The 20,643-nt window shown below is 39.9% G+C and overlaps 1 protein-coding gene across 4 annotated transcripts in view; it reads right to left on the reverse strand.

The window, feature by feature from the left end:
- The window catches only part of LOC143035250 (ATP-sensitive inward rectifier potassium channel 12-like), a 309,593-nt gene that overhangs the window by 267,979 nt on the left and 20,971 nt on the right, over positions 1-20,643 (reverse strand). The window lies entirely within an intron of this gene.

Raw genomic sequence — 20,643 nt, forward strand, 5'->3', positions numbered from 1 at the left:
ATATATAATAATTATTCGTGGCTTCACAAAATCTAAAAAAGAAAAAAAAATATCTGCGTCGAATTTCAGTGCATCCGGATGTGAACCAGATATATCAACTTCGTGAGCTGAACTTGATATATCCGGATCTTAGAATAGTTTTTCTTTTTCTTTCCTAGACAACAACACAGACATACAAATACCCACACACATACACGAACACACCCACACCTACACACACATATTTATATATATATATATATATATATATAATATATATATATATGTATATATATATATATAAATATATATATATACAGTATATACACACAAATATACATACATATTATATATATATATATATAATATATACATACATATATATACATATATACTGTATATATCATACATACATGTATACAATAAAACTTAAACCCACTCTCGGAGAAAGATAAGCTGAGATACAGAGTAAAACCGTATATTTCGACCACTGACTGTGGTCCTCTTCAGCAGTTACAATTATAGGGTACATAGACAAGAGGTTATATACAGAGGAGGAAGGAGCATTGGGGGACTCAGTAAGCCTCAGGTCACTTGCCCCGAGTGAGGTCGGACGTTACGTCCTGTAGAGATGAACTTGTCAACCGCCATACTAGTTATAGCATCAGGTGACCATTGACCTTTGGATGTATTATAATTAGGAAGCTTTTTTATTAGTCCTAACAATTTAGCACATAATATTAGATTTAAAGTAGAATGGGAAATTGAAGGAAGAATACCTTTTCTTGATATTTTAGTGATCAGATGTCCAGATAATTTGTCCTTTACAGTATACAGGAAGCCTACTCATACGAGCAGTTATTTACATTTTTTCAGTAATCATCCGGATAATATAAAACATAGTGTTGCCTCGGGCCTCTATTTAAGAGCTCTTCGGATTTGCAGCCCGGAATTTCTCAACTCAGAAATTGAATCAGTGCGCACTCAATTATTAAAAATAGGCTACCCAGACTGGTTTCTGACAAAAGCCCTCAGCAAAGCCAAAACCAGTTATTTTAGAACAAACAATTCCAACACAAAATTTGTCTGGGAAAAATCAAATATCAAACTCCCTTATAACGAATCCATGCATGCCGCATCTAAATTATTACCTAGGAACCAAATCAAGGTCACTTTTAGTTACCCAAATAATATTTTTAGAAAAGTAGTAAATGTCCATCATAGAACATCCAATAAGGACATATCTGGAGTATACAAGATACCATGTCTCGACTGTGATAAAGTGTACTGGGGACAAACGGGACGTGATCTACCCACTAGGATCAAAGAACATAAAAATTCTTTACGATACAGCCAAGAAAACTCAGCTGTATTCCTCCATTCTAGCCTTTTAGATCACAGAATAGATTGGAGGAATGCAGCTACAGTGTACAATTCAAATTGTAGTTTCAAAAGAAAAATTATTGAGTCCTCACTAATAAAAAAGTTTCCTAATTATAATACATCCAAAGGTCAATGGTCACCTGATGATATAACTAGTATGGCGGTTGACAAGTTCATCTCTACAGGACGTAACGTCCGACCTCACTCGGGGCAAGTGACCTGAGGCTTACTGAGTCCCCCAATGCTCCTTCCTCCTCTGTATATAACCTCTTGTCTATGTACCCTATAATTGTAACTGCTGAAGAGGACCACAGTCAGTGGTCGAAATATACGGTTTTACTCTGTATCTCAGCTTATCTTTCTCCGAGAGTGGGTTTAAGTTTTATTTTATTCGTGTGTTACGACACCCACGTTACTTGACATGTATACAAATATATATATATATATATATATATATATATATATATATATATATGTATGTATATATATATGTGTGTATATATACATACATACATAGTATATATATATACATATATATTATATATATATACATATACATACATTTACCAAAGGCTTTTTTTTTCCTTACACGGGAAGGTAGCCAAAAAACAAATGGATAAAAACCACTGCCACCCTCTTCCCTCCCTCACATCTTGGCACCTCCTGGATGACAGGTCATCCCTGCATCTTGTCCACTGCCCTCTGACAGAAGTAGTGCCGCAAGACACAGCACATCAACAGCAAGGCCGCTTCATTAATTCGGCGACGACCCCCCCTCTATGTCCCCTCATGCAGAAAAGAAGAAGACGGGGAGAAATCCCTTCGGGCTGCGTCAAATTTTTCTCACACACTCTCCCTCACCCCACATCCCCCACCCATTCCACCTCATGCATCACAACATCATTCATATTCAACCATTCTCTATTCACCCCTGTCTTCTGCCCTCTCCCGTCCTTCCTCAACAGACATTCCCCTCTTCCCCAAAACCCACGTTACCCCATCCATCCATCTCATCCCAGGTCGCCCCCTCATGCTCATTCCCTTCACATCTGCCCTCCACACCTCCCCTACGAGTCCCTCTTCATTCATTCTTCCCATGTGTCCAAACCATCCTAATACTCTTTCATCCACCCTATCCCCCAACTCCCTTTCCACACCCGTTCCCCTCCTCAACTCCTCACCTCCCACCCCATCCAGCAAAGCAACCCCCATCACACCCCTCAGACACCCCACCCCAAACTCACCCTCCCCTCTTCTCCCAGTGCTATCGGCACAACCACTCCTTCATACAATCTCCCCCCTAGCATCCATTCCCAAACGACTACCTCTCATTACACTTTCCAATCCACCAAGACACCCACTCTCCTCTCCCAATCCAGTCTCCACCTCCACCCCACTCCCCCCCCGCCACATTCGCACCCAATTATCCAAAACCATCCACCTCCTCCAGTCTCTTTCCCCCAACACTCACGTCCACTCCGCCGCCACCCTCACCCCTGCACATCCCACCACCCCACCTTCACCCACATTTATCGTGAATTTCCCTCGCTCACCCACTCTCCCAAACTCCGCGACCACCCTCCCCAATCCCTCCTCCGATCCTGTGTGTGTATATATACATACATATGTATATATATATATGTATATATATATATATATATATATATATATATATATATATATATATTCTCTTGTAAACATACGAGGTTGAAGGCTAAAGAGGATTCACTGTTGATTATTTTATTGCGTGTAGCTTCGATACAACGTACAATCTTTTTGTCTTCAAATTTGACGTATCTTAGTAGTTGTCCTATTGTGGCCGACGTTTCGGAACTTCCTGGTTCCATCTTCTGGGCGAGCTGATGTGCAGTGTCTGTGGGTGTCGTATTTATTCATGGAGTTTGGATCATAAGGCTTCTTGCAGGAAGAGGTCTCCTCTCATTGGTTGCCTAGGACCAATAGGGGATCCGGGTTACTGGAGGTCTGGGAGACCTTTCCCAGTGCGTGTAGTGATTCTGTCTGTGTTCAGTCTCTTCCTAGATGGTAAGACGCGCAGGTCTTCGGTCTGGATGTTGATGTTAGGATGGTTATCTTGTATGTATATGGCTTCCAGGAACAGTAGCCGTCGGGGATCCGATTCCCTGTCTATGATTGTCGTGTTATTGTCTAGGTCTTTTCTTGTTAGTGCTTTGTTGTGGGAAGAGGTATAGTGTGACTTGATTGATCCGTTGGACAGGTGGGATGTTAGGCGTCGTGTTAATTGTGTTGTTGTCATACCAATGTAAGTGTGAGATCCACACGCCTCACTATTGCATTTATATTGGTATACAACGTGGTCTTGTTGTAGTGTTGTTTTTGTGGTGGTGGGTTGGTTACGGATAATCAATTGGGCTGTTTTCTTAGTGTTGTAATAGATGATGAGTTGGATTTGTTTTTCGGGGTCTGTTGTCTGTATGTTCTTGTTTATGATTTCTTTTAAAATCTTTTCATCTGTTTTGTATTCTGTTGACATGTGATTTTTGTAATATAACTTGATGGAGTTTTTGTTGCTAGGTGTCGGGTTATCTTCTTTTGTGTACCATTTGTCTAGGATCTTTTTTGTGATGTGTGTTACGTCTGAATTTGTGTATCCATTGTTAACCAGAACCTGAGTTAGTCTCTCCAGTTCTTGGTGTGTATTTCTCCATGTGGGGCAGTGTGAAAGTGCTCTTCTGACATATATATGTGTATATATAAACATATGTACACATATATACACATGCAAAGTAGACCACTTGGAAAAAGAAACTAACGAAGCAGAGAGCTTTCGTATATTACCCGTGTTCTTATTAGCATATATACACATATATATACATATATATATATACACATATACATACATGTACATACATATACATACATATACATATATATACATACATATATACATACATATATACATATATTATATATATACATATATATACATATACATATATATACATATACATACATATATACATATATTATATATATACATATATATACATATACATACATATATGCATACATAGATATACATACATATATACACACATACATATATACATACATAGGTATATATACATACATATACATATATATACTTACATATACATATATATGTACATATATATATATATATACATACATATATATAGACATATATATATATACCATTACGATCAATAAGTAATGAGAAAATGTCAGAAGAGACACTATTTATTTTCATAAGCTCACAAAACTTTGTCTCCTTCAAAATTATTGGCTCTCGCATGTACGTACTTCTGCATGCGTCTTTCCCAATCCTTGAAGACCTCCTCAAAGTCCTTTTTCAGTAGTCCCTTTAGGTAACCTTCCGATGCCTCTTTCAGTTCCTCTGTTGACTGGAATCTGGTTCCCCTGAGGCTGTCTTTCATGTGTGGGAACAGAAAGAAGTCGCAAGGAGCTAGGTCAGGGCTGTAGGATGGGTGTTGTACCAATTTCATTCCCCTGTCGGCCGTCCAGGTGATCACCAGCGTTGACTTGTGGCATGGGGCATTGTCCTGGTGGAACCACCACTGACCACTCCTCCACTGCTGAGGCCTCTTCTTCCTCATCTTCTCCCTGAACCTTTTCAGAACAGTAAGGTAATATTCCTTATTGACGGTTTGACCCTGAGAAACCCATTCAACGTGAATGAGCCCCTAGGAGTCAAAGAAAGGAATGACCATGGCCTTCTCTTGCGACCTGTTCATCTTTGCCTTTTTGGGTCTGGGGGAGGTCGCGTGCTTCCACTGAGCACTCTGACGTTTGCTCTCAAGGTCGTAGGTGAACACCCAACTCTCGTCGCAAGTCACTACCTTATTCAGGAAACCTGAATCAGCCTCTATCATTTCGAGAATGTCAGCGCAACATTCCACACGAAACTGCCTCTGGTCGTCGGAGAGGATCTTTGGCACGAATTTGGCACAGACTTTGTGGAGCTTCAGATCTTCGGTCAAAATTGTCTCTATTGTGCCAATACTAATACCAACAGCTTCAGATACCATCCTCACAGATATTCGACGGTCTTGCATCCATAACCTTTGCACTCCCTCAATGTTTTCCTCCTTACGTTCACTTTTCGGTGCTCCAGATCTGGATTCATCCTCAACCTGTTCATTTCCTTCAGAAAATCTGTTAAAGCACCGATATAAATTTGCTTGGCTCATCTGTTCATCCCCATAGGCCTCCTTTAACATTCCATAAGCTTCTTGTTTGGTTTTCTAAAGTTTAACACAAAATTTGATGGCGTAACGTTGCTCCATGTTTCCTCGTCAACTCAGATGATATTCATTGTTTTAGTTAATATTGGCATAAGTAGATTATCTAATATATATCTATCGTTTTTGTAAGTTTTAAAGCATTTAGCCGCATCAATATCGAGATTCAAGATGTGATACACTACCGACAACTCGTAGGATGACGCGAGCTTCTAGATTCCATGTTTGTTTTTGTTTGCTGTATACGGTCGTACTACTTACCAACCAGTACCGTCCAGAGCCGTTCGGTACCGTCAGGACACCGTCCAGAGCTGTCAGGATATTGTCTGGACACCGTATGTTACCGTCTAGATAGGATCATACTAAAAACCTACAAGTAACTCAAAATGACCGACAAGAGGCATATGTATTCTGTATATAGTAAAGGAAGATGTATAGTACAATGAATATAACTTTTTAGGATTATAACAACGATTTTAATCAATTCTATGGCACGTGACAGCGATTCTTCCCCACGTTGACATGAGGTGTCCCAGGTGGTGAGACAGGTGGGATGCTATGTAATCTTTGTTATAATCCTAAAAAGTGATGACATTTATTATACTATACAGCTTCCTTTACTATATACAGAAAATGAAAAAAATCAAGTAACACATACATTACTCGTCACGTCATTATGCCGGCCACCCCACACACACTTATCAAAACACGCAAACCATAAAGATATATTTGCATACTTGCCGAGGTTCTAATACTTGGTGCTGCCTCCCTTACGCTTCACCACTTCCCTCGGCCGTTTAGGAAGACTATCCCACAAATTCCTGAGGATCTGGGGAGGTATATTAATCCATGCCTCACGTACAGCAGACTCGAGTCGTGAAATAGAATATCCTTGCCCATCAAAATTCGCTTCACTATTGACCACAGGCTTTCAATGGGGTTCAGATCAGGGGAATTGCCTGGCCAGTCATTAAAGAAGTTCACATCACAGTCCTTAAGCCACCCAACTACAGATCTGGCGGTGTGATACGATGCACCATCCTGCATAAATACCGTAGCCACACTTGTCAAACGCATCAAGTAAATTGTCACACAACAACTCCAGATATTTATATTGGTTCACATACTGGTTTTTGGGGAACACTATGAGTTCACCAACACTCTGAGCAGTTAAACACCCCCAAACCATGAGCGAGTCTGGGTGTTTGGTGGTTCCACAGGTGTACCGTGGGTCTAGTAGGTCGCTACCTCTGGCCTGGTACACATGTCCACGAAAGTTACAGGTGACGGTGATGGTGGCTTCGTCATCCTCATTGAGGAGTCCAATTACGACATATAGGTGCAAAATCCAGCCTACTTTTTTCTGCCGCCTTGTAAGGATGGGTTACCTGCCGGTGGCTACTGTAGCCCAGCTCGGCCACCCGACTATTAACTGTTCTTATGGACACCTCAGAAAGCAGATTTTTTTTTTCTCTAGCAGTTATGGTAGATGCACCCTCTAGCTGCTTTTTGAGCACAGTCAAAGTGCGTACAGATGTCTTCTTCGAGGGGCCAGGCCGAGGTTCAGCAGACGGTAACTCAACACCACCGTAGGCCTTGAAACGCTTCACCCAGTTTCTCAAAGATCGCTCACTCACACCAACATTCGCCACTGTTTCTCTTGTCTGGAGCCCAGCTTTGAAGCCCAGTGATCAGAGCTATAGTTACTTGCGTTAACGACTTCTTTTTGCCCATATTCACCAAGGTATAGCGCAGAAACCAAGGAAAACCCAAACGAAAGATGGGGCGAATGAGAGAACAAGATATTTTTCAAACTCGTTCTATAAAAGGGAAACCCAGACAAAGATGGTATGTGGTGTTTGTTGGGAGGCAGTGACGTCATGCTAACGGTTGGTACCCAGCATAATGACGTGATGGAAAAAGACCCCTCTGTACGGTAAGCCTTTTTTTTTCGTCACGGCATTATGCCGGGGTGCTCATCCGGCATAATGCCGTGACGATCAATGTAGATGGAAAATAATAGAGAGCATGCACTCAGGTTGATTTGGCACGATGTATGTCACACCCTAAACGGACCACTTGGAGCCCACACGTTCAAATAAAGGCACGTGTTATATTTTAAACAGCTATTTTAGTTCCGTGTTCGTGAATGAAACCCTTCAAAGTGAAGTATTATCCGAGTCATAAGTTATGCTAAATAGACTTTAATTCACTTCTGTATATATGACAACAAAAAAACGTTGGAGGACGTATGAAAAAATTAAAACAAAAAGTTAGGCCACAATGGCTGGCACCCAATAATTTTGAAAGAATTAGAAAATAAAATGTGCATCACACCATTAGGTATTATATAAAAATATCGCAATCGAAAATGTACCAATGTACCGTAATGTTCATTCAAAAAGTATAATGGGTCAATTGTAGAATTTTCCTCCCCCACACACACTGACCAAGTGTAGAATCCCCCCCCAACTAAATCTAATTGTAGAATCCCCCCAACACTCACACACTAATCAACTGTAGACTCTCCACCCTAACATAGGTTAGGTTAGGTTAGGTTAGGTATGTTTCACTAGCCATAATCAACAATAGAATGTTAGATTAGGTTAGGCTAGGTTAGGTTATGTTAGGTTAGATCAGGTCAGGTTAAGGTAAGTTAGATTAGGTCAGGTGTTACATCCCGAGAGATTTGCAAACTAGAATACTGTCTAGATCCAGCTATCATACTTTAAGAGCACACCGCGCGAAACTTTCGAGAACGTAACAACCACACACGTTAGGGTCGAAATGAAACCTTTGGGAAAAGATTATGTAAATAACACAATCATACACATTAAATAATAATGATATACCGACAGAAAAAAAAAGGTCAGCTTACCAAGCGATAAAACTGATTTAATCGTACAAAGTACCAGGTGAGAACAGTGAACGGGTAAAAGAGTGTGTCTCTCTACCTTTGCGAGCGTGCGCGTCTAAGTGTCTGTCCGTCAGTCGACTAGCAAGACCTTTTAAACTACCTGCCTCGCGCATGCGCAGAGAGAAGACATGCACTACGAATGCTTAGGAAATATGTTTATATACCAGGGGATATCTATTTTAGCGGCATCAGGCAAACTCTCTTTTTGATCTTACAATAGGGATCTAAAACATATGACTCCTGCCAAGAAATGGAGTAAACTAAAGCGCCATTTTGGCACTACATTTAATTTAAGATTGCTTGTCAAATTAGACCAGCGGTCTTCCCATTGGTCTCTACAATAAGATTTAATAAAAAATAAAAAAAATAGTTGCTGCTTTGGCTGCTACATCAGCCTGCTCATTATCGTCGATGCCAACATGGGACGGAACCCAACAAAATTTTACATTTGATCCTCTTCTACTGATTAGTAGAAAAATCCAATTTTTCATTTCTTGGACCAGATAATGAGATGGAAGCAACTTCCCTAAAGATGATAAGAGACTCATTGAGTCGGTGTACATAACTTGTACCATGGAGGCAGTTAGAAAATATATATTTTAAGACATTTAGGACTGCCAGTAGTTCTGCCGTAAAAACGGAGGAAGATACAGGTAAATTATTTTTAATTACGATACCCGGCATCATCATAGAGCAGCCTACTCCATCAGGAGTTTTTGATCCATCTGTATATATGCCGATGGAGTTCGAGTGTTCAGATGCGTGTTCAAGAAAATTTGTCTTGAGCTGGGCATCCGAATATCTTTTCTTCTCATATCGTGCTGTGCATATTCTTAATTTTTCTCTTTTCCATGGGGGACATTTAGGGATGTTAGATTCTGCCGCTCCAGGAGGAAGAAGTCCTACCCGATTGGCTGAGTCTGCCAGACGAACTTCGATTGGCCTACGCAGTTTTAGTCTGTTTGGTGTCCTATCATTTGGTTGCTTTACATATTTGTAATTTGGATTGGTCTTATTAGAAAGGACTCTTGATAGGTACCGAAAACCTAACTCTTTCCTGCGAATAAAAAGTGGGGGAAATCCAACATCTACATATAATCTCTCCACAGAAGTGTAGTAAGCTCTCGTGTATATACGCAGTGCCATGCTATGAACCTTGTCCAGCTTAGCTAATGTTGTCTTAATTGCTGACCCATAAATCTGGCATATGTAATCTATTTTACGAAGACACATAGGCTGGTAAATTCTTAAACGTGAAGTTCTATCGGCTCCTCAATTAAAGCCAGAAAATAGCTTTAGGATATTTAGTCAGAGCTTTACATTACTTTCTATTTCATTAATATCTTGAGTAAAAGTTAATTTCTTGTCAAAAATAATACCAAGACACTTTACATGATCTCCATATTGCAAGATAAAATGATTTAAGAGATTTAAGAACAATGTAGGAATCTCTTCTCTACGTCTTGATCGACAAAAACGGACGGCTTTGGTTTTCTTAGGGAAGAATCCGAAGCCTCTACTAGTAGCATTAATAACCGCCTGAATCTTGTGGAAGGCTTCAATAGCGGTAGATGTAGTACAGAATACTGCATAGTCATATGCAAATAACTGTCATTGTACTCCTACAAGGACTTTGTCAAGTAGGCCATTTATGGCTATATTAAACAGTGTTGGGCTAAGAACACATCCCTGTAGGATCCCTTCTTCCTGAAGGCAGGCACAAGATGTAGCTGAGCCTATTCTCACTTTTAGGTAACGCTCTGAAAGAAATTCTTTCAAGGTATAGAACATATTTCCAACAATATTCCATTTAGTAAGTTGCAACAAAATGCCAGTTCGCCAGGCTTTCTCTAAATCGAAAAATACAGTTATAGTCTAGTTTTGTGCTGCAAAAGCATTTTGGATCTCCCTAAAGAGAATGGTTAAGGGATCAATGGTGCTTCGATTTTTTTTTATTTTTTATTTATTTATTTTTTTTTTTTCGAAAACCGAACTGCCTATTTGATGAAAGGCTTTTAGACTCCAAGTACCATACTAGCCGTGTATTTATTAAAGTCTCGTAGGTTTTGCTGATACAGCTTGCATGGGCTATGGGGCTATAATTATGGGGAAGATTGATTTAGGAGAAGTTCCGGTGTTCCAAAAACTATTCAAGATGCCTAAAAGGATTTTTTTTTTTTCTTTTTTTTTTTTTTGTACTTGGTGGCAGGTTTAAGACCATGGAATAAATACTATCATCTTTTCCTGGAGATGTTAGCAATGATAAAGATATTACACGTTCGAGTTCTTCAAGGGTGAATGGGAGATTTTATTCCCCTGAGTTAGAACTAGTAGGAAGATAGGAAGAACAACCTTAGTATTGTTCCTGATGGTTTCAAATGAAGGAGAGTAGTGAAGGGCATTTGATATATTTGCAAAGTGCTTACCAAAAGCTTCAGCTACCTCCCCTGTATCAGATATTTGTGTGCCTTGTGCTTTCAGTATAGTTAAAGGGGGTGGGGGGTACAAATTGACCTTTCAATTTTCGTATTCTATTCCAGAAGAGAGAGAGAGAGGAGAATCATATTTTAATTCGCTGATATATCTAATAAAGGACTCCCTCCTTGCTTGTTTAAATATTTTCTATTGTTTTGCAAGAGCTCTTCAAATGATAATTTTATTAATAAGACAAGGGTAACTACGACATCTTTTGAAACAAGTTCTTGGTATTTTCAGACTCATTGCGCAAGGGACTGTAGGACGACAAGGATTTCCTGGTGTTCTAGGTAGAGACATCGTGGCCCCATATATCAAAATGTTCATAAGATGTTCATATGCTCATAAAGGACTTTGAAATTGTTTGATGTTACAATAAAATTTACTCGAGCTATGGAACAGGTCTCAATCTGTTTCGTCTGTCTTCCACTTGGGTAAGCATGGGGATGGAGTATTCTGTATATATTTCAAGAGGATAGGCCAGTGATCACTGCCGTGGTTATTTCTAGTCACTGACCACTGGATGTCTAACCTCAAAGTTGAAGAACAGATTGTAAGGTCGATACCAGAGTCTTTGTTGAGTTGAGCATAATGTCTTCTAGGGGACCTCTTAGCTAGGGGATCTTGGTAGTAACCAGATAGGAGATCAGACTTGGAGATGAATCGAACCTCTCCAAGGTCGTCAATGATGTCATCCATCCTAGGGAAGGGATAGGCGTGGTATCTAAGTTCCCTAGGCTTTAGATACCACTACCAGGACCACTAGCGAAGCCCACGGGCTCAAACTCGACCAGACGACTCCTTGATGCAGTAGTCGCTGAACCTCCTTCTTTAAGACCGACCTGAGTGAAAAACTTTATGAGGGCCCTAACCACATTCCTGGTGGTGATGCTGCGTAGAGGAATTGCTTCGGGGTAACAAGTAGCAACATACAGTACATGATTATGAGTAGGTATTGAAAACCACGTTTTGATTTGGGCAAATGGCCCATGCAATCAATAACAACTTTGCTAAAAGGCTCTGCTACAACTGGGATAGGTTGCAATGGAGAGGGCTTTAGACCTGTTCCAGACTTACCCACCCTTTGGCACATGTAACAAGTTCTCACAAATGCACTAACATCCTGCTTGAGCTTAGGCCAGAAGAAACGAGACAGAATTTTATTATATATCTTCTGGACCCCCAGATGACTTGCTACTCCATCGTGAGCAAGACTGAGGATGTCTGTACGAAAAGGCTTAAGAATGACTATCTGGTGAATCTTCTCCCAGGGCTGGTCAACAGGGACATGCAAAGGTCAATATTTACGCGTAAGCACACCAAACTTTAAATAAAAGCAGTTCGGATGGGCGGGGACGTCCGCTTCATTCATCACACGGTCATAAAACAATCTAAGTTCTGTATCACTAGTCTACCCCTCAATGGGTCTGTCTCGGGTAATGGCGGTCTCAGATACGCTGTCTATACTATACAGGTCAGGAATAAGGGAGGGATTCCTGTTGTGTGGAATCCTACCGAGGCATAGAGCTGGAGGCATGTGACATTCCAAGGATATTGCAATGAATTGCAGACTGGCAAAACATTGTAAGGCCAATGGATGGGCATTTGTTGACAGCTGGGATTGCTTTTACGGTAATAATCATCTATATACAAAGAACGGGGTGCACTTGTCTCCCAGAGAATTTCGGCTCCTTGCTGAATCCCCTGAGCGAGAATGGCATCCTGCCCTACTTCTCGCTCAAGGGATTCAGCAAGGAGCCGAAATTCTCTGGGAGACAAGTGCACCCCGTCCCTTGTATATAGATTTTCTTTTTTTCGGGTAGATTACGTGGGAGTCAGGAGGGGGGGTATCGAAATATAGTTTAGGCAATAGAAACAGTTTAGTGAGAGACTGTGTAAAGAATCACCAACTCACGTGGAGGAAGGATAAACTAAAAGATTACTATACAAACGGCAGAAACATAATAAACAAAATATATTTGCTGCGAGGTAAAGCATGCGTAGAGATATTTGATATTATAGCTATTACTGAATCCTGGATCAATATGGCTGATAGACATTTCCTTCCGGAAATCGAGATAGAAGAATATAAGTTTTTTCACAAAGACAGGGTTGGCAGGAATGGGGGAAGAGTAGCACTTTTCGTTAAAAATACAATAAACTGTATTATCAACAATTCGATTAAGGAAAAGGATAGTACGGAATCTTATTTGGGTGGAGATTATAAGCAAAAATAAGAAACTTATTATTGGCGTCCTATATAGACCTCCTAACCTCAGCATTGGCATTGAGCAGACTGATCCCCTGATTCATGAAATTCGCAAGGCGTCCCAGTACAAAAACGTTGTGATCATGGGAGATTTTAATTATAGAAATATTGACTGGGAATTTCTAGTAGTAGATCAGGAAGCGAAGTTTTTCTTAGATGTGGTGCAGGATAATTTCCTAAAACAAATGATTACCGATCCTACGAGGGGAGAGAACACTCTGGACTTACTTTTAACTAATAATGAGACCCTAACGAGAAACGTAAAAGTGGGAGATAGTCTAGGCTCTAGCGATCATCAAGAAATAAAATTTAATACTATTTGGGAAGAGTTAAAAAGTACGAATACCGTTCAAGTACCAGACTTCAGGAGAGCCAATTTTGACAAGATGAGAGAATATATGAGACATTTGATTACTTACGGGACCGACTTGGCTGTGACGGGGTCAGATACACGGTCAGTCTGGACGTCAATAGCGCGGTCAAGGGTCAGGTCACAGAGGGTATACGTACCTTGGGTCAGGTCACTTGTGGGCGCGGGGTCAAGAGCCCGGTCAGTGATTTGGATTAAATGTATAGCAACCTAACATATTTAATTCTAAATGGACAAAATAAATTTATTCCCCTCAAGTCAATTGGGAAGAATAGTAATACTCCCAAATGGATGACGGACAGACTGAAACATGAGATTGGGGTGAAAAGATGATTTTACATAAAAATAAAAAATGGGAACATCTTAGATCCAAATATATCGATATGGCGAGACTGGTTAAAAAGAATACGCGCACAGCGAAACATAACTATTCTTGTGTTTTAATGTGGCTAATGAAATTTGACCCAGGCAAGTGTAAAATTATACATATGAGTAAAACGAAGTTATTTGGAAAAATATAATCAAAGTATAGAATGAAGAGGATAATTGTGTAATTATCAGTAATAACCTTTAATCATCTAACTATTGTATTTCTGTCTCAAAGAAAGTAAATAAGATACTAAACTTGGTAGCGCGATCGTTTGAAATTGAACAGTCCAACTATCGTCAGCCAATTATATAACCTTTGGTCCGGCGCACTTGGAATATGCTATTTTCGTATGGTTCACAGCTCTCAGTAAAGACGTTAATAGAGAAGAGTGCAACGACGAGCCACAAAACTCACACCGGATAGAAACAAAGCATACGAATATAGCTTAAAATATTTTTATTTTCTAAAGAAGAAAAGCCAAAGGGAACTTAATACAAGCCTTTGATATTTTAAAAGGAGTTGATAACATCAAAGTTTTAAATGTTTTCACACTAAATACTAAGAGAATGAGAAATAATGGTTTCAAGCCATCAGGGCGTAGATTCAACTTAGAAGTTGGTAGAAACTATTTTGCCAATCCCGTCGACAATGAATAGAATAAGCTTTCAGCCGCAATTAGATGTAATACAGTTGCCGACAAGTTTATAAAAAAAAAACTCTACATGTGAGGACAGAGCCTTTATTAGTCCTTGATAAAACTCTAACAAACTGAACGTCATATAAATAAAGGCTCTGCACTCACATTCAGGTGTTTTTGATGCCACACAGTTCGAATTATTAAGATTTTTTTAAACCGACCTCGTTATGGACCGAAACGTCTTCTGTTGGTATGTTTTATCATTGTAATTGTTTTATATAAGTAACTTAACTATTGAATGAATGTCATACAACTGAATAAAATCGTCTAATGTTATCAAGTAATATCGAATCATCATCATTATAATAATCATTTTGGCGCAAATGCTTGGTGGAAGCAGTGATTCACCCAACAGGCCGACGCCGTTGCCCAGGGACTCTGAAAGGTAAGCATGGATGTTTATTTGATCACGCGTTTATACGTCACGCGAGCAGTTACTTCTCTGCTCCCTCTCAATGCTTGGAGTTTATCAACTATATACTTACCTCTGCATGTATTTATTTTAAATGGTCAGTATTCAATAACGATAGAAGACATTATTGAGCTTATATTCGATGATCAGCGATTAGATAAGAATAATTTCATGAATAATAGGTAGTTCGGAGTACTTGTAACCTGTAAGTTTGCAAATTAAACGCTCCGTTAATTTCTCTACTAATAATGGACAGTATTGTACCTTATAAGAAGTACAATTGTAGCATCTACACCAAAATTTCTTATCCTTTTCCAATGCACGCACGCCTATCAAAAACAGTCACACAACCTTACATGCTGCACTGACGCTGCGCAATCTCGATATAAAGGCTAAATATAACGTTAAGGCATGACTTGTACTGTTGCACTACACACATACATACTATATAAATATATGTAGGTGCATAAGGCACAGAACTCGGTGCCGAAGTAGGCATCTTCACCCCGCTGATACACACACACACACACACACACACACACACACACACACACACACACACACACACACACACACACACACACACACAAAGTTGATTTACGTATTAGTTGTATTTAAACAACCTACGTATCGCAGAACACATCTTCGTTTCACAATATACTTTCACCATTACACAATGAATGTTAACGATATACTTTTCATAAAGTGTAACCACTTTGAAAATTAGAGGTGTCTAATTTTACCGGAATATGTTTTACGATAGATAAAAGCTAAATAAATTACACAAAAACTCTTTCGTTATCTATTGCAATCTGAAATTACGTCGTCTGCTTCAGCCATTCTCGTAAAACCTACCCGTGATACCATCTGCTTCGCAGTGACGTCATAGATTTTGTTCATTCTTCGTGAAAATGAAGAAAAAACTACTGAGGAAAATACCCGATTGGGAAGAAAACAATAGGAGAAAAGAGGTGGAGAATAATAATATGTCAATAACATATAGAACCCAGAGAGAAAGACGAGAAGAAAGCTTACGATGACCGCTCAGCATCAATGATATTCATATAAGAGCATACACGGGGAGCTAAATGATGGCGCTAGATTCCTTTACAACAATACTAAATGGATTTTTCTAAAGCATGTGCAAAACGAATGATAAGAGATGTTGTTTATGGACAATTTTATTAAATTTATCAGATAAATAAGCTTAGCAAAATAAAACCAGGAGAAATTATAAGCTTATAACAAATAAATTACATAGAATAGACATAGCAAAAGGGAAATAAAGCAAGACAGAAGATAGGGCGTGTAGTATAGGAATAAAAAAAAGACTGGAACGGATTAGTATGTTCTTAGCGATGCTTGTAGTAAAGGTTTTGTTTTTATATTGTGTGTAAACAATCTAGAAAAGTGTATATAAATTATCGTGTAAAGAATAATTAGTTTTATCCAGTAGTAACAAATTGACTATCGTAAAACTTTGTACTGGCACATTTGAATCGAGACGAAAAAACATATATATTACATTGTATAAATCTTTGTTTACAAAGCTTTTGTGGCATCCAGGACGCGTCGAGTGAATGTACAGCAATTTGTGTATGAGCACATTGCAAAAATATTGAATACGTCACTTATACTATCCTTGCTTTTTTGGGTTCCCAAAAACAGCATTACAGAATCAATATGCACACAGGTAAGCACCAATGACGCACCAAGACGAAAACTTCTATCCACACATCTTGCCTGGTGTCAAAGATATTTAGGGAGTCGAAACTACACTCAAAAGACGATGAAAAAATCTCAATATTGCTGAAGGAATCATGTTTCGCTACAGGACGATATTGATAATTGATATGATTTGGGCTGGCATACATAATGACGTCATCAGAACTGATACCAAGAGATGACATTGTATACTGTTTTAGAATGCAAATTAGCAGACGACAAATATTTCCTTTTCTTACCCTTAGCAGTATATGAAAGCTTGTGATTCCCAGAGTCTGGATAACAATTTGTTTATGTGAAGTACCACAGACACAAGTTTCATGGAATTCGACTGTGTCCTTTAGATAATTCTAAGTCAAATTCATCAAGACAGTTTTGTGGTTTACTAGGTTCAGAGTTTAGTATATTTGTAGAGTATAAGTGTGTAATGAAATAATCACGAAGTCTACAAATATCCTAAACTCTGCCTATTAATTATTCATAGACTTATTCTTATTCCATTACTAATAATCGAATGTAATCTCAATGATGTCTTCTATCTGATCATTTTAAAGAAATACAAGCAAAGGTAAGTGTGAAGTTGAAAAGCGCCAAGCGTTGAGAGGGAGCGGAGGGTGGTCTGAGGCCGCGGGCCGCCTCTTCGCGTGACGTCATTATACAAACACCCAGCCCTGTACCTTCTGGAAGCCCCGCCTATGTAGTCACCCTTCCCATTCCAAATGGCTCTCGACAGAATCAGTTGCCTCGCTTAAGGTTTGAATTCTGTCAGCCTCCATCCCACCCACCCCCCATCGAGAGTTGTCCCTTGTGATTCACCATAGTCTTTGGATCATGTGTTGGACTCGTGATCGACAGCTATTTCCCTCCCGAAAGAGAGCTCAGAGCTCGTATGACCGATCTATGACTAATGCTATGACTTTCCACGCACACTCACACACAACTCCCCGTCCACGAGAGTTGGATTAACGGCCTGAAGCGCAGCGATACTGAAATTACCTCAGCCCTAGGCAGAATTCGAACCCGGACCGCCGTAGTGACAATAGGGGACTCTACAACCTCACCACCGAGTCGTGTGTGAGACCCTGTGAATGTGAAGCGTAGTGCCCATATAACCAGAATTGACGTTCACGAATTATATTCTAGAGAAAATACTGAACCTCACGGTACAGTAGATCGTTTGATATAAACTCATACCCGTAATACCCCATGATTCCATCAAATAATTTGGTACCAAAGACGTCGAGACGGCTCTTGAAGTCAGCATTCGGTATCCATGCCTCACATCTGTACAGCAAGACAGGAAACACAAAGGACTGAGAAACCAAACTGACGCGGCATTCTTCAGCCTCCAGGACTCGCTTCTTTAGGCTCTTCAGGAAGGCCACGTGCGACGAAAAGGTCGATTTATAACCCATACCGGGGTTGGACGGCTATCACTTCGTACGGAGTTGGTCAACAACTTTGGTGTTATTTTCCGTCCATCCAAGTGTCCAACGTTATCAAGAAGCCAGCGATGGTTGTCTGTATGTGGTGATCCATGCCCCAGGACAGAAGGAGGTGAAAATGATCTCCTTGCCAGTCATCTTGAAATTCTACGAAAGTCCTCCTCACTTCCATCAAAAGGTGTGCATCCGGACCGAGACCTAGATCACTGTTTGCATCAGCTACCTGTCCTCCACATTTACACATAAAGAAAACTAATAACCGATGACTGCTCTTCCACCTCCTCCTCCTCCTCCTCCTCTCCCACCACCTCATCTTCCCCTGCCACTCAGTGATACAGAAATAAACCCACATTGATACAACACAGACGTCCAACGTCTCTTCTTGCAGAGGTGTATAGAGGGGCTGAAGGCAGTTGCTGACTACAGAGAAAGCTGCTGATTTCCAGTCATAGAAAGTTGTGGCAACAAAAGAAATAAGGAGCCTATGCCAGGAGGCAAGTAGGTGTGGACAAAGTCTTACCTTTGCACTCTGCGCGTAGCCTGTTGGGGTACGTAACAGTCAAAACTTTGAATCTGAGAGAAGTGAGGGTTTCGAACCAACAAAGCAAATGCTAGACCACCGCCGTTCCGATTACGCCACTAACATTCACGGACTTCGTGGTTTTCTTGAGACTTTAATAAACATTATCATTATTGTTATATATTGGTGTGTCTATTATTTATTTTCATATACTGTACTTTTTATCATTTTCATCATTATCGGTGTTCATATTATTGGATCTATTCCAATAAAGATGACATTTATTGTTGATAAGTGTTTAATTAAAATTCCCATTGCCATGCTTGTGATAGACTTAACCTTATTTATAGTTAGAATGACCATGGTAATGAGGTCAGTGATACATATGGCAATGAGAGGTGCATGCAAATAAACTTGTCATTCTTATGATAACAATGGTTGTGGAGAAGGTTTCAAAACCGTCAGAATATATAACGAAACGGTGGGAAGGGAATTTGACATAGTGCTCAGCCTTCGCAGAAAAGTATTGGAACAAAAGAATAAAATGAAGAATCGAAACGGTGTTAGGGAGGCTTTGAGAGAAGCAAGGTGGGCATTGGGTATATAAAGAATTAATTAAATCAACAGTCTTCTTCTTAATTTTCTTTTTTCCTCTACTCTTCCTCCTCCCCTTTCCTCTTCTTCTTCGTCTTTTTCTTCTTCCACTTTTTTTCTTTTCATATATGTCGCAGACCAGGCGTAAAATAAGTATGAATTCCAAAATTAATTCAGGTGAAATGTGGAAGACCAAAGGATGTGAAAGAGTTTCCTTCTGGCGGGAAGAAAATGAAGCCCTTCTTGACAGCAACCCAGAGGGTTTTGTAAAACAAACCTTTATTCTAACTGTCGGCAGACGATTTTATTTAGTTAAGGGACACGTCCCCTTAGTGAAAGGGTAAATCTTTTTTCGAATGATTCTTTCTGTTGCATTTTACAACGTATGTCTTCATTCAAACTGTCCTCTTTAACAGATTATTTTAACATCCCTTGATTGATGTGACTCTTCTAGCCAGAACTATGGTTTTGATACTAAAAGGACACTGTGCAAAACTTCTGTATGGGATACAGTGGCCACAAAGGAAATTATTAGAGCGGTGACACACTGGATCCTCCCTCTTCAAGGGAACGGCTGTTTGAAGCTTCGGGCTCGAGAGGAATAGTGAGAAGCGCAGGTTTGTACGAGAAGGAAAAGATATCTATAAAGGGAAAAGATATTTATAAAGATAGAAAGGAGAGGGCAAGAGAGAGAGAGAGAGATTGGGTGGGGGAATTGTAGAATAGCAAGGGGAAAAGGGTGGATTTCAAAAGGGATGCTGAAGGACAATGAAGTTCAAGGGATAAGAAATTGGGGCAAATATCAACAGGTAAGTGTACCCCTCCAAGAAAGTACAAATCATGAATGATCCCTCCACCACGTTGGCCTGCTCAATGAACCGTGTTGAGGGGTGAACTTCCTTTAGTGAATGACTTACATTCAACTGATAAGCCATCCGCCACTGCCCAGAGTAGATTCCATAAAGCCAGGAACCTTATTCAAGAGGAAAAGAAAACGGCTGCCAGAAAAGAAAAAACAAATGCGAATGTGATTGATGGAACCTCAAAGAGGAGGAGGCAATTCTCCAGACTCACTGATAAGGACAACTTGAGGAGCGAGTTGTAAACAGGGCCAATCATCACAGGAACTGAGAGAAAGACAGTGGATGTTGGAGGCGAAGAGGAGAGACGGAGAACTCTCGGGAAAGAGCGAGGAGGCGTCCGAAGCGGGAGAACTTTGGAGACA

The sequence above is a fragment of the Oratosquilla oratoria genome, chromosome 18 (genome assembly GCF_046742065.1).
Source record: "Oratosquilla oratoria isolate Oo_2021 chromosome 18, ASM4674206v1, whole genome shotgun sequence".
Classification (NCBI taxonomy): Eukaryota; Metazoa; Arthropoda; class Malacostraca; order Stomatopoda; family Squillidae; genus Oratosquilla; species Oratosquilla oratoria.